We start from the raw sequence: 12,426 nt of genomic DNA, 5'->3' as shown, positions 1-12,426 counted from the left end.
TAAGACATATTGAACCAGACTGTTATGAGAATTATTATTCTCCTAAAGACTGTCAAATAAATAATAAATCTCACGACTTCTATTTACATGAATTCTTAATCTTGAGAGAATAATGAACTTGATCATGAAGTGCAGGTTGTTTTAATATATTAGGAGTGAGATCTAAAATCATGATCAAAACTTCAGTATGTTGGGTAGCTACATTTAGTGTTGATAGAACATATATTCTCAAGATGGAATTCATAATCTCTTAACGAAGATATAAAATATTCTCTTGAGATATATTTAATGGGTTTGGTTATTTAGAGTGTTAGGCCTAACCACTATAATAAGAAGTTACTAAATTATATATTTATGAAATTGGATTTCATAAATATATGATGAATAACTTAAAGGATTAAACTAGGTACTCAAGGATTAAAATGTAGTAATCTTCAAAGTGACAGTCTACATTCATGACTTTGTATTATTACGAATATTTTATGAAGGGGTTAAAAGTATAATAAAGTCTTGGGATATAATTTATTAATAATACCTAGAGTGCAATTATATTTATATAGTGGTATTAAATATAATTAATGGTAACTTTGGACTTGTCAAGAGTTGACAAAAAAGCCCAAGGCCCATTGGAGCTAGAGTCTTATTTGTTCCCTTTTGGTCTTACTCCAAGTCACATACTAAAACCCAATTGGAATGGCCCAAAAGGCTGGCCCAATTAGAAAATCAGTTATAAGGAGAGAAACATACATAATTTTGAAAATAAATGAAATGGTTTGTATGTGAATGTAGGACACTCATATTCTCTCTTGAACACACACATATAAACTAATTGAGAGACTACACTTCTTGGGTACAAGTGGAATTGGAGTGAAGATTAAAAGTGTTCTTAAGTACTTCTGATCTTTGGTTTTGAATTTCACCACATCAAGGTACACTCTCTTGTTCTTATATTCTTAAATTTACATAGTACATGTTACCAATTGCGATGAAGTAGATTCGTTAATTTTCCGCTACGTATGTTTTGTATGCGATACAAACATGTATTAAAGAGAAACCCTAATTTAGCATGTGGAAAGCAAACAAACAAACAAACAGAGTAACAGAGACTTAAGAATCATAAAATAAGATAAAACAGAAGCATATTATACAAACAGAAAACAAAGTGGAACTAAATCTAACAACCTAACATGTTTTAAAACACTAAGACAAAGAAAACCAAAGCTAAGCAAACATGTTATATCACAAATAAGCAAGGAAAACAAAGAAAAACAAGAATTGAAATAAGAAAAGAAAGGAAAAAGACTTAGAACATATACCTCAAACACAAAGCTCTTTGGCTTGATTTTGACCATTCCCTTTAGTCAAATCTATTCACAATCAAATACAAAAGTGATTAGTAATCTTAAAACTTGAAGATCAAGGCTAGAAAATGCCCCAATTAGAAAATATTGACTTGAGGATGTTTTGTGAAAAAAACCCATCTTTGATTCACTATTTCTAGTGAATTTTGTGTTTTACTTCAGGATTTTCTGTGTCTTTTGAAAATGTACCATGTATGGCTTTATATAGTTAAGAAAATGGGGGTTTGGAATGACTCCTAGGCGATGTAGGATTCATTCCAAACCTCAGATTTAATGCTAAAAACTTGCATTTCATAGTTTCTAGAACCCTAACATGTGTACGCATTCACGTGTATGCGTACATATGCATGAGGCATGTGTATGCACGTTTGGAGCATGCGTACGCATATGCATGTTTGCATATGCATGCCTGCATATGCATGCCCTAGGATTTCTGTGGCCTTTATTTTCCAAAAATAGTTTTATTCAACTTGTAAAAGTGTTATATTTTCTATAAAAACCTTCTTCAAGTCAATTTTAATATGATCAGGCCTTAAACCAACCTTGGGCATTAGAATTTTACCATAATTAGGGAACGGGGGCTCGAGTCGTAAGGGGTACAAGATGTTGTGTCTACAGATACCCATCTTTTGATTTGTGAGCTCCAATAACAATAACAAAAGAATAAGAGACAAAACATTTTGTTTTGACATACGGCTCGGGCCCAACCCACGCACACGGCACACAACATGCATACATGGGGCGGGGTGTAACTCTGCAGAGTTGTGTGGGATTCGTATGTTCGAATTCCCACCTTTATTTCTTGGGAAACAAGCAATGATAGGTTCACTTTTCCAAAACCTGTTTTGCCAATTGCAAGCAAAAGGCGAGTGACTCACTATCCTAGAGTCACTTAAAAAGAAAAACAAACATGGCCAACGGCTGCAACCATCAACCAAGCAAATAAGGTTCTCTAACGAGCTTAAAAGGATACATTTCTGTGGTATCCGTCTAGGGCTCTTGCATCAAATTTCTTCAGGTGGCTTGTGCCTCTATGTAATACTTGTCTTCTATCTCCATCTCTACCTGTTCTAGTAAGGCTCTTACCTCGGGGTGACCTTAGTCTCTATCTCTATCTCTACTTCTTCTATTGTGCCAGCATATTCAATTCCCTCAGGATATGTGCACAAATTCTGGCTTGCATAGGGTCTGTGCCTTCATATTCAATTCTAGAAGGATATGTGCACAAATGTCGTATTCTTCTTTTCTGACTGGTATGGGGCCTGTGCCTGCATATTCAATTCCCTCGAGATATGTGCACAGGTGGCCTTAGTGTTTTGACTCACGACAAAGTCCTTGGTGAAAGATCCACTAAGGAGGATGATTTGTTAAGGAGAGCGTTTGTTATTAGGACATATGTGATTCACTTGTTAGGAACATATGTCACTATTTTATGTGATTGGCTAATCCTTTGACAAAACGCACTTTACTTGTAATTGGGTAGATCTAAGATGTGTTTTAATACTTCAAGAAATTGTGTTTCAAGATCAAGTGTTAAAACCATGCAAGTCTGTCCAAGAAACAAGATGAAGAAGTGCTGTTCATTAAAGCTCAACCGCTAGCTATCTATTGAGACCTGTAGAGCTGTTGAAGCTCGTGGCTCGACAGCAGCTCGACAGATAGGGTATCTGTCGAGGTTTATGAAAAACAGAATTCTAATTCTATTTTGACTCCAATCCGTGATTATGTATTTGGGTTTCTTTTTTCACAACCCTAGACATATAAAATGATTATTTTAAGGGCCGTCAAAAAGTTCACAAGTTGCACAAGTGTTGAGAAAAGTTTGTTCAAGAAAATTGTGACTAGAGATAGAATTTGCCCTAGTTCATCATTCTTGTGAAGAAGTTGCTATGTTTGTGCACCGTAGGGTTTTGTAACCAAGCATCTTCTTGATCTTCATTGTGGATGAATTGAAGAACTTTGCAGCCAACAATTTTCTTTAGTTGGTGATTGAAGTTGCGTATCGGGATTCGCGCAATTGGTTAGTCACGTACTGGGAGCCGTGCATCAAAAGGAGAAATTGTCACTATAGAACAAGTCCAATTGGGTATTGGATTTCAACTGTAGGTTGGTATAAGGTACTGAGATTCCTTTACTTATAACCGCTTGTTGTGATAATAGTGGAATTTCGAGAGTGGTGACCTTAAAATCACCCGATGGGTTTTTTACCGTGTTGGTTTTCCCCATTTGTAAACAAATCACCGTGTCAAATTTATTTTCCGCTGCATACTTAGTTTATTGGTAATTTGTTTGTGCTATCACGCATTTGCATGTTAATTAACTTAATTAATTCACTTGGCCAAATTAATTGGTTAATTTATCACAAAGGGTCAATTTGTTTTTGGCCTATCATTGGTGACCCACAGGGGAGCCTCCTTGGTAATTTCTACCTACGAGGATGTCTTTGATGGTGTGTAGTCCCCTAGGGAAAATATAACTTGCTAAGGAGTTTTGGTGGTGATTTTGACCTATGAGGAAGTCTTTGATGATGTGTAATCCTTTGGGGAACTTATGTTGATTCCACTCACGAAGGGGTTTTATCAACTCCATGGGGAAATTTTCTTCACAACTTTCGAGGGGGTTGTCCTTGTGCCTTAGACCCACAAGGGAGTAATTCCATGATACTATACTTTACTGGGGATTCGATTGATTATCTTAACTCACGGGGGAGTTTCCTTAGGGATTTCTGTTCTTCCAAGGAATGTTTTTGGTGCTTTTAATTCACTGTGGAATGTTTTGAGAGTCTTTATGTCTTTTACCCAACTGAGGGTATTCTGTAATTTTTGGATGCATTCTTGAATTTTTTTTTTTTTTTTTTTTTTTTTTTTTTTTTTTGCAGTTCCTACCTTTTGGGAACCAACTGGGGGTATTTGGAAATTTATATTATATTATATTATATATATATATATATATATATAACTAAACTACACATAGTTTAGTGGAGAGACTTAAACAATGTGTAGTTTAGCCATCAGACCTTTCCGCCTTTTCAAATTTTTCCAAACGGTCACCAACCATTTCTTTTCTTTTTCCTCTTATTTTTCTTCATCTCTTCACATTCTCTAACTCTCTAGCTTCCATCTTTTCTCTCTACAAATATTCTCTACCTTTTTCTCATTTCCTCACAATTTGATCTTTTCCTCTTAAATTCTCTCATCCAAAACTCTCTTTCTCTATCAAATTCTCTCATCTTCATGGCAACCAAGTCCAAGAAAAGCTCCTACATGATTTCTAGCGATGTGTTTAACCTCACCCACTGGAATGGGGTTTTGAGGCTGAATAAGTCCCCTTCATTGACCCACAAGTGACATGATCATCTTTTACAAAGTGTAGGGAACAGATTGGTAAGTTTATCAAAATTTTCACATTTTCAAGTTTTGCTTTGATCTTCCATTTTAATATGTTTTTGAAAAACATGTAAATGCTTGGGTTTTGTTAGGAACCTCAAGTTGGAGGTGACCGAGTATTCTAGGTGGATCTACGATCCTGGAGGGTTTGCCCACCTAGGTGATGATGATGATGATGGTGATGATGGTGGTGCTAGCAGCTTCGAGACTAATCCCAACTATTAGCCGAGGAAGAGGCACCACTAGTGATGATCCTGCAGATAGACACACACAGACATAGACATACAACATATTTCTCTTTTTTATTTCCTTTTTTTTAATTTTTTTATTTAGCATGTATTTTTGCATCTTGGATATTATTTGAGACATTGGTTGTATTTTAAGAACATCTTTTACATTTTTGCTTTTAGTTAAGACATGTACTTAATTTACAACTCATAGGGATAATTGTACTTATTTTCATGCAATTTTATTTTCCTTGGTCCTTGACGCTTGAAATTTGAGCTTGATTGTTCCTTGAGTAGTCCTTTAGGTTATGGGAATCATAGAAAGAGCCTTGGTAGAGGAATCACACTCCAAAAAGGAAAAGGAATTTGATTCTGCCTTCCTCCTTACATGCTTATACATGGGCTTGCGTACGCATGCCGTGTGCCAAAAACCCTAGACACGTCTTTTAAGTATAAAATAGTTGTTGGAGGCCTCCAAACCCTCACAAAACGTGTTCTAAGCTCAGAAAACACCTCTCAAGACTTCCCAATGGCAGAATTCACTCCTTTAGCTATTTTAGCATGGATTAAGAAGCTTGGCCCTAGTTTCAAGGATGCTCTCTTCGCAATGGTAGATTTCACTCCCTTAGCTGTTTTCTTTGTGCTGCTGCTGAATTTTGGATCCCAACTTAGCATGTTTTCCAATTCAATGGTGTGGAATTATGCCCCACTTTTAAAGAATTTAGTGCAATCATGGGCAAACTAGACGTTAGTACTCTCAGTCTTCCCATTACTGACAAGGATTCTTTGACCTGGCTCAGCAATTCTTGGGGATTCCTCTCACCATGGCTCAAAGATGGTGCGTGCTTAACAAGTTGAATATCTTGCGAGGTACTTCTTGGTGCATGAGACACCTTGTGTAGATCAAAGGATGCTTTTGGTGGTCATCAATTTAGAGAGGGGAAGTCCAATAGGCATGATCCTAGTCGAGACTCTCAATGGTTTGGATGTTGTTCATAGGGAGGTAGCAACTTTCTTTGTAGGGAGCCCTTTCCTCCTTCTGGTATGATCTTTAATTTTTACCTAGGTTCTCAACCTAGCGGGATTCCTTTAACTTTTGCATGGATTGCCTTTCGATTTTCAACCCATTGAGGCTCCTTATATTGTCTTTGCATTTATTTTTTATTTATTTTTTCTCTCTTTCTTTTATCTCCCCTTTTTTCCACTCAAAACTCATGCTCTCTTTTTCTTTTCTTCTCTTTTCTCTCTCTCAAATTTTTTTTCCCCCAGATATGGCTATATGAGAGGCTTCGATTGCTTAAACCTCCTTTTGTCCCTCATAGTCAATATCAACCAAAGCATTATCATGACTACAAGCTCAAAAACCAGGAGATGGACCCTGTTGAGTTTACAACTGTATTCCTTTGTTTGGGCTTTGCCGTTGTTTTTACTACTCCTCAGGCCACATTGCAAGGCAATTTGGTGACCGTCAAGAAATTCCTAATGATGATGGCATCTTTCATATCTTGGTCTTCACTGAGAGAGTCATTGGCAGAATCCATGAGACTTGATTGAAGAGGATGGTGGCTAAAGATATCTGTTTCCCTTGGTTTCTCCATCCTATTTAGAGTTACAAGACTTGGTTGATTGTTGACATAAGGTCGGTTTGTATGGAAGCGAAAGATTACCAGAAGTCCAACAAAATGAAGAGGACCGACTGACTACCTTGATATGTCCCAAATTTTACTTTTCTGCACTTTATGATTCTCATGTCTTTACTTTTTGAATTTAACAAAGGATTGGAATGTTCCGAATCCCCTATGGAAACAATTTATTATCTTTTAATTTGAGCAATAAGAAAACCAACCATTTTTTATCTTTGCTTATTGTCTTTATTTTTTCTTTTCCTTTTTCTGTGCCATGTAATTTTTGCTAATGATGTCTTTGTGAGAATTTTCGCCTATATTTTGCCTAGATCGCCTTTTCGGATTTTCAACCTAACGGGGTTTCTTTGCCTTAATTTTTTCTTTGGCCGCCGTCTCGGTTTTTAACCTAGTAGGAATTTTTCTTTTTCTTCTTTTCAAATATTATATCTTCGAAGCCTATCCATGTTGATTGGGTGAAGTATCTCTTCTCCATCCAAATCCGTAATTCTTGTAGCGCCTCCTGACGTGACCTTTTTGATAATAAAAGGTCTAGACTATCTCGACTTCATCTTTCCTCTTGGATTGAAAACCTCATCTCTAAGTACCTTTAGGACCAAGTCTCCTTCCTTAAGGTTCTAGGCTTCACCTTCTTGTTAAATGCTCTAGCAATCCTCTTTTGGTAACCTTGTGCATGGTATTGTGCTCTAGCTATTTTCTCATCTATCAAAGCCAACTATTCATATTTTTCTTTCATCCAATCTTCCTCTAGGACTTTGGTTTCTACGAACACCCTTAGTGATTGTATCTCCACTTCGATGGGAAGCACAACTTCACTCCTATAAACCATAGAGTAGGGGGTTTGCCCCAGTTGATGCATGGATAGAAGTTTTGTAACCCCATAATGCAAATGGAATTTTTTCGGCCTAATCTTTGCACGTTACTATCATCTTAGCTAAGATATTCTCGATGTTCTTATTGGCTGCTTCTAGGGCCCTATTAGTTTGTGGTCGATATGGTGAAGATTTGTGATGCTCAATGTTGTATGATTCCATGATCCTTCGAACATCCCCCTCAAAGTAGGAGCCATTATTTGAGATGATTTCTTGCGGTACTCCAAACTGAAAAATGATGTTATTCTCTATGAACTAGGACACATGCTTGGGTTTTAGCACGGAGTAGGAGGTGGTTCTACCCACTTGATAAAGTAGTCAATTGCCACTAGAATGTACTTGTGTCCATTTGAATCCTTAGGGGCTATTCTTCCAATCACATCTATGCCCCAGACTAAGAAAGGCCATGGAGAGGTCATGCTGTATAGCTCACTAAGTGGTACATGGTTCAAGTTTGCATGTGTTTGGCAGTCGTGGCAACTTTTCACAAAATCCACACAATTGGTCTCCATCGTATTCCAATAGTACCCCATCCTTAGGATCTTCCTTGCTAACATTCTCCCATTCATGTGAGGACCACAAACTCCTTGATGGACTTCTTCCATGACTCTTTTGGCTTCCTCCTTCTTCAAGCAATGAAGGTGTATACCATCATAGGATCTCCTATAGAAATTAGGGTTCACTCCCAATTCCAAGAACTTCATGTTGTCATAATACTAAGGAACTTCTTCTTCTTCTATAGCCATGACTAAAGACTTTGTCCTCCCCTTGTGTACCAACTCATAACTTTGTTCAATCTCTAAAGGTCGTGTCCATACTCCTTTGAGTATTTCAACCATGGAGGCTAAGGTAGCCAAGGCATCCGCAAATTGATTCTGAGCTCTAGGGATGATAGTGTATTCAATCTCGTTAAAGATTTTGGTCAAATCCTCTAAATATTGTTGATAAGGTTTCAAGTGTTCCTCTTTCACCTTCCACAATTTTTGTACTTAGGCTATGACTGAAGTCGAATCTTGAAAGATTTCTGCCTTTTTTACCCCTAACTCTCGAAGAGCCTCCATTCTGGCAATACAAGCCTCATACTCTGCCATGTTGTTAATGGTCTCAAAGTTCAACTTGACGGCCAAAGGTGCATGGGATCCATCAGGGGTGATCAAGAGTACTCCTATCCTATTTCCATATTGGTTAATAGCTCCATTGAAATACATCTTCCATGCCCCTAGCTCGATGTCCAAAATATCCTCATCTGGAAAATCCTCTATACCATCCTCTCCTTTAATGGGGTTCTCAACACAAAAATCTGACACTATACTTCATTTGATAGTTTTTCTTGCCACATAATTCAAATCAAATTCTACCAATAGGATCAACCATCTTGACAACCATCCACTTAAGGCTGACTTCACAAATAGATACTTTAAAGGGTCCATTCTGGCTACTATCCATACTTGGAAAGGTAGAATGATGTGTCTTAATTTTTGCATGGACCACACGAGTGCAAAACATGACTTTCTATAGGTGAGTGTTTAGTCTCATAATTATGAAAACTTTTTATTAAATAGTATATGGCTCTCTCATTCTTATCATCATTTTCTTGTGCAAGCATACTTCCAACTGCATCTTCTAAGATCGAGAGATAGAGGAATAGTGGCTTTCCATGCTTTGAGGGTACTAGGATAGGTGGATGCAGAAGATATTCTTTAATGAGCTTAAAGTTTTTCTGACACTCATCATTCCATGCATGGGGTTCATTCTTTCTCAAAGGATTACAAATGGGCTCATAAGTGGAGGTGAGTTTGGCAATGAATCGGCTAATAAATTGTAACCATCCTAAGAATCCTGTCTAATATGGCCTTGATCTTTGACTATCAACCTCTATCCTTTTATCACTTAGCATAAAACCTAGCAAATTTCCCGTAGTTACTCCAAAAGTACACTTTTGTGGGTTCAATCTCAATCTATACTCCTTGATCCTTTCAAATAACTTTCTTAAGTTAGCAATGTGGCCTTCTCTATCTTTAGACTTCACGATCATGTCATCAACATACGCCTCTACCTTATTGTGCATCATGTCATGTAACAAAGCTGTAGCCATTCTTTGTAAGTTGCACCGCATTCTTGAGCCCAAATGGCATCACGGTGTAACAATAGATTCCCCATTCTGTGGTGAAGGTAAGTTGTCCTTAGGGTAAGCATTGTTTAGGTCTCTAAGTCCATACACATCCTTACCTTTCCATCCTTCTTAGGTACAGGCACAACATTGGCTATCCAATTGGCTTTGTGCATGGGTTTGACGAATCCTACCTCCAACTGTTTTGTGATCTCTTCCTTGATCTTTATAAGCCATTTGGTTCTCATATGCCTCAACTTTTGCTTGACAGCTACCATGTGAGCATGAGTATCAATGTGATGTTGGGCTATCAAGATCAATGCTAGACATATCTTCGTAAGACCTTGCAAATACCTCTTTGAATTATGTGAGAAGCTCTTTAATAGCTTCTCTTTCTTCTTTATTCAAGGTTGAGCCAATTTTAATTAAGTGTGAATTCTCATCATTGCCCAAATTAAGACTTTTAAAAGTTGGTTCCATAGGTTCAATTTTCTTTTCCAATTGATTATTAATTTCATTTTCAAATTCATTAGAATCATTTAAGTGCAGAATTTCAATATTATGGGACACATCAAAATAAGCCAAATTAGAATTCATCTTATTGAAAATGTTGAAAAGTTAATTTGCATTACAAAATTTCTTTCCCATATTCTCAGAAAACCGAACCCAAGTCCAATTATTAAGTTGCCCAATAGTAGACAGGATGAAGGCAAAAGGATCACTTGGCTCCTCAATGATGATGGTGAGCACGTCTGTCTCCATGTTTAGCATAGTCTCCATTGCCTCAGCATCCATGTAGTCTATCCAATCGACTTCCTCTTGAACCTCCTTGATCACCATAGTAGGCTTTTCCTTGAAGGTGAGCTTCTCATTGAAGAATATCTCCTAGTCGGGATTCACCTTTCCGTCCTTGTCCACCTAAAGCTCGGGAAAGCCACAAAAAATAAAATCTCCTCCTTCCTTCACAAAATTCCCATTTAGGGTACCAAGGTTCTTTTCGATTCCATTGCAGCCTTCAAAGAATCCTAAACCTTCTTTGGTCAGTTGAATCTTGAAGTTAGGGAATTCAACTACCCCTTTTCCTTGTTTTCCAAGACTTATACTAGGCATGTATCCTATGTTTTTCATCATTGCAATCACTTTATGGCTACAATATGGGAGCAAATCTGTAGTGTACCTCTCATCCTTCAATCCATAGTCAGTCATGTTCATAAATTCAAAGCCATTCATTTGAAGCTCATTTCCTCATTCCTCAAGTCCACAGACAGTAGCTAGGATTTCACTATCACCAAGTATTACACCAATACCTCCTTTCCATGGGATCTTTATCTTTTGGTATAGAGAAGAAGGGATAGCCCAAATGGGATGAAGCCATTCTCTTCCTAAGAGGAGGGTTTAGTTACGGGTGATGTCCATCATGTGGAATTCCACAACTGTCTCTAACGGACCAATCTTGCAAGAAGCCTTGTAAGTTCCTATAACCTTCCTTGAAATATTGTCATATGCCTTAATAGTCAAAGGAAAGGGGATGATTGTTTCCACATCTAGACCAATGGTGAGAGCAGTCCTAAGAGGGCATATGTTCAATGTGGATCCATTATTAATAAGCACCACTGGAACCTTAGCACTCATGCATTCAATGGTGATTTACAAAGGTCTAGTGTGAGTGGCTCTTTCGAGGGGAAGTTCTTCGCCGGAAAAGGCAAGGAAAGGATGGGATGGAGCTTCAACTTCCATGAGAGATTGAACCTCTTGGGGCATAGTTTCTATGGGCACCTCCTTCTCATTCAAAGCATCCAAGAGAGCATTACGATGCTTGTGAGAAGCCATCAACAAGCCCCATATGAACACATAAGTTTGAGTCTTTTTCAATTGGGTTAAAACCCTATCCTCTTTTTCTTTCTCTTCCTTCCCTTTGGGTTTAACGGGCTTGGACCCTTCTTCCATGTTCCTACCAGGATGATCTTTCTCTAAAATGGATGGTTTGTAGTGTTTCCCACTCCTAGTGATGTTTGCCACATTGTTCTCGAGGGCTCTTTTCTTTAACTGGGTCATTCCTTTGGGGAGTATCCCCTACACAGCCACCGCACTTTTCAAAATCTCATCTTCTTCATCCCATATTCCTTGACCTCCATAGTTGCTATCAACTTTGAACAATCCCAATTGATTTCTTCTATTTGCACCCAATTCTGATATGGAGGAGACTCTCGATGATAATCAGGCAAAGGGTTTTTCCAAATGTTAGGCTTGGTGATGGTGTTTGGATTTGGGAGAGTTCCATTGTTTATGAGGTCTTATATTTCATGTTTGTGGTGGAAGCAATTGTTGATTTTACGGGCCAGGTTTCTGATGGAAGTGGAAATATTCATTGAGGTTCCAAGTAGGAGGCACAGGATTAGTCATAGGTGTAGGGTCTAAGGGTTTAATGAATCCTTTATAAGTTAAGTTTTCATATGCTTGGGCAAGGGTCATTCCTAAGTATGATGGCACTCACATTCAGGGGTTAAGAGCTCTAGAAGTGGTCACTCCTCCCCCATATGTCTTCTTGATTGGAGGTTTTCTCTCACCTTTCTCCAATTATCCATTATTGATAGCATCTTCAATCCTAGTTTCACAATCACAGTGTAGACACTCAATTTTGCACCCATGATTTAATCAAGGAGAATGACTTGAATGACCATCCATGTTCCCTAAAAATCATCATTGCATTACATGCATCATTTTGTCTTTACATTACATGCATCATTTCATTCATTGCATATCATAAAAATGATCTTGAGATTCTAATAGTCACAACGATGTTTCCGGTTTCCAAATCGGACCGTCA

This window comes from Quercus lobata, chromosome 5 (assembly GCF_001633185.2).
Source record: "Quercus lobata isolate SW786 chromosome 5, ValleyOak3.0 Primary Assembly, whole genome shotgun sequence".
Lineage (NCBI taxonomy): Eukaryota > Viridiplantae > Streptophyta > Magnoliopsida > Fagales > Fagaceae > Quercus > Quercus lobata.
Note: the sequence above shows the minus strand (reverse complement) of the source record.